Source organism: Populus euphratica, unplaced genomic scaffold (genome assembly GCF_000495115.2).
Source record: "Populus euphratica unplaced genomic scaffold, PopEup_1.0 scaffold1130.1, whole genome shotgun sequence".
Taxonomy (NCBI): Eukaryota; Viridiplantae; Streptophyta; class Magnoliopsida; order Malpighiales; family Salicaceae; genus Populus; species Populus euphratica.
In genome coordinates, this window is record NW_011500462.1 from 1 (window position 1) to 3,371 (window position 3,371).

Below are 3,371 nucleotides of genomic sequence, written 5' to 3' on the forward strand. Positions count from 1 at the left end.
CAAAAAAAAAACATGTATACTATATTGTTATAACACTAACCTAGCAGGAAAAGGTGACGAAAGACAAAATGGTTACCAAGTTTTTGGGAACTACTGAGTTACAAAATCTTAGGTCAACAGAACTATGGAAAATGATAGGAATTGTGAATTAGCACTGCTTCATTTCTCGAGGTAAGATGATTTCTTTTTAAGTTCAAAATGGGCAGGTCACCAGATATTGAGATAATTTCTTTTTTTAAAAAAACTAAATGTTGAATTTTTTAAAAAAAAATAGGAAAGGTTATCTGATATTGAGACCATTCATTAGAAAAGCGTGGAGTTTTCTAAAGAATTTTAAGAGGGGTCGGTTACCTAATATTGAAACTGTTTCTTAGAAAAGCGTGGAGTTTTCTAAGAATTTTAAGATGTGTCGGTCACCTGATATTGAGAGCATTTCTTAGAAAAGCGTGGAGTTTTCTAAAGAATTTTTAAGAGGGGTCGGTGACCTGATATTGAAACTGTTTCTTAGAAAAGCGTGGAGTTTTCTAAGAATTTTAAGATGGGCCGGTCACCTGATATTGAGACCGTTTCTTAGAAAAGCGTGGAGTTTTCTAAGAATTTTAAGATGGGCCGGTCACCTGATATTGAGACCGTTTCTTAGAAAAGCGTGGAGTTTTCTAAGAATCTTAAGATGGGCCGGTCACTTGATATTGAGACCGTTTCTTAGAAAAACGTGGAGTTTTCTAAGAATCTTAAGATGGGTAGGTCACCTGATATTGAGACTATTCCTTAGAAAGCGTGGAGTTTTCTAAAGAATTTTTAAGAGGGGCCGGTGACTTGGTATTAAAACTATTTCTTAGAAAAACATGGAGTTTTCTAAGAATTTTAAGAAGGGTCGATTGCCTGATATTGAGACCATTTCTTAGAAAAGCGTGGAGTTTTCTAAGAATCTTAAGATGGTCAGGTCACCTGATTTTGAGACCGTTTCTTAGAAAAGCGTGGAGTTTTCTAAGAATATTAAGATGGTCAGGTCACCTGATTTTGAGACCGTTTCTTAGAAAAGCGTGGAGTTTTCTAAGAATCTTAAGGTGGGCAGGTCACCCGATATTCAGACCATTCCTTAGAAAAAAGCGTGAAGCTTTCTAAAGAATTTTAAGAGGGGCCAGTTACTTGATATTGAAACCGTTTCTTAGAAAAGTGCGGAGTTTTCTAAGAATTTTAAGAGGGACCGGTCACCTAATATTGAAACCATTTCTTAGAAAAAGCATGGAGTTTTTCTAAGAATATTAAGAAGGGTCAGTCACCCAATATTAAGACTATTTCTTAGTGAAGTGTGGAGTTTTTTAAGAATTTTAGGTTGAGCAGGTCCCCCGATAATTGGACCATTTCTAAAAATAAAAAAAAACATGGAGTTTTCTAGATAGGCAGGTCACCTGATAGCAAAACCATTGTTTAGGAAAAGCATTGAGTTTTAGCATGATCAGACAATTTATCTTTACAACACTTACTACGCGAAGCACTTAACAAGTTTTACTTCGTAAGCATTGTAAAGAGGGGGCATCTGTTGTTACTCAATTTTGGACCCCACGTGCTAGAGATGGTGTATACCCGTTTTGAACCAAGTGTAGGAGTGTAACTCATGTTTGCTAGAAAATAATAATAATAAAGAAAGAGAAGAAGAAGAAGATGATGAGAACTTGTAGATGGAAAATTAATGTAAGGATTAAACAATAATAATAACAAATGTCAAGGTTAGAGGTTTCACTAATGGTATGTCAAACAAGTATAGTATAAACTCTTATTATTCAATTGGAAACCACACACAAATTGGAAACCACACACAAAGGAGGTTTCCTTGTTTTCATCTCCAAGTTCTCATCATCACTTGTTTTTACAACACCAAATAAGGAAAATAAGACTTTGCAGTTGCACCCTCCATCTAATTTCTTTCCCTTTTTCTCTGCTATTTTCCTTTCTCATCACGTCTGATTGTTGGAGCTGAAAACCATGTTTTTGTTGCCTCATTTTAAAGGGAGCAGCTGGCCCTATGGAAGGAAAGAAAAGAGCCACACCATCCTCCAAAACGAGAAAGAAATCAGACGTAAAGCACCACCATAAAATCAGAATAATTGCAGTTTCCTTTTGCGTTTTTGACTGCAAATCAGTAGGGATTTGTGTCCTAAGATTAATGCATTGAATCCTTCCTAAATAGAAATATGTTAGATTATATATAAGCTGAAGAAAAAGAGAGCAGAAAGGAGACTAAAAAAGAAAAGAAAGAGGGGAGAGGGGGGATCAAAATTGACTAGGGGGAACGAAAAAAAACCATCTTGTCTGCAGCCGCCTCCTTCTTGGAAAAGAAAACAGAGGAGGGTAGAAACCCTGTTTTAGGATTTTGAACCATCGGTTTCTTCTCCCTGTAGCCGGACCCGTCATCTCCAACCATCCCAGCCTCCCTCAGCAGCCCTGTTTGTTACTCAAACCAGCAACCCATGTACACCCACACCATCTTCCCCAAACCATGACCACCATCTCCCCCATAAGCACCAGCCCTCACTCTTCTTTCTTATCGTGAGCATGCCAGCCATAGCAGCTGTAACCATCTCTTCTCAGTAGAGACAAGGCGGGCGCGAGCTTCTTTCTTACCGTGAGCATGCCAGCCATAATAGCTGTAACCATTTCTTCTCAGTAGAGACAAGGTGGACGCGAGTGAGAGGAAGGATGAAGAGAAAATACAGAGGGAGAAACAGGGGAAGCACGAGAAAGCAAACCAGAGAAACAAACGGATGAAGAAGAGCACAACAGGGACGAGCAGAAGGAAAGAACATAAACAGAAGAAAACACAGAGGGACCAACCAGCACACCTTTGCCATCATCTTCGTCCTTTCGTTTCCGTCTCTAGTTTTCTTCCCCTCCAGCGGTGCAACGTTTTCTTTCATATATAACAGCTGAACAGCAGCTCACAAGAAAACAGAGAAGGAGCAAGAAAGCACAGAGGGAAGAACATCCATTTCGCCAGCACATCACTGCAGCATCATCATCTTCGCCCGTTTCAGCGCCAGAGGAGAGAAGGCAGAAGCTTTGCCCTTCGGCTGGTACGTCATCTTTGGTATTCAAGACAAGTAGGATTTGCAGGAGACCGACGCAAGCAGAGAACAAAAAGGAAAAGCGCTGGGACAGACGAACATGGACAGACCAGCCAGCACGCCTTCAACATCGCTGCAGCTCTTTCGTTTTTCTCCAGGTATGTTATTCATTTCTGCATGCATTTCTTGGTTGCATTTGTTACTGTTCAAGTGAAATTTAATTCACTTGAACAGTAACTCACCAGCTTTCATTAAGCTGGATGTGTCCAGCCGGGTCACTTGCTTGGGCAAGTGACCGGCCGGACC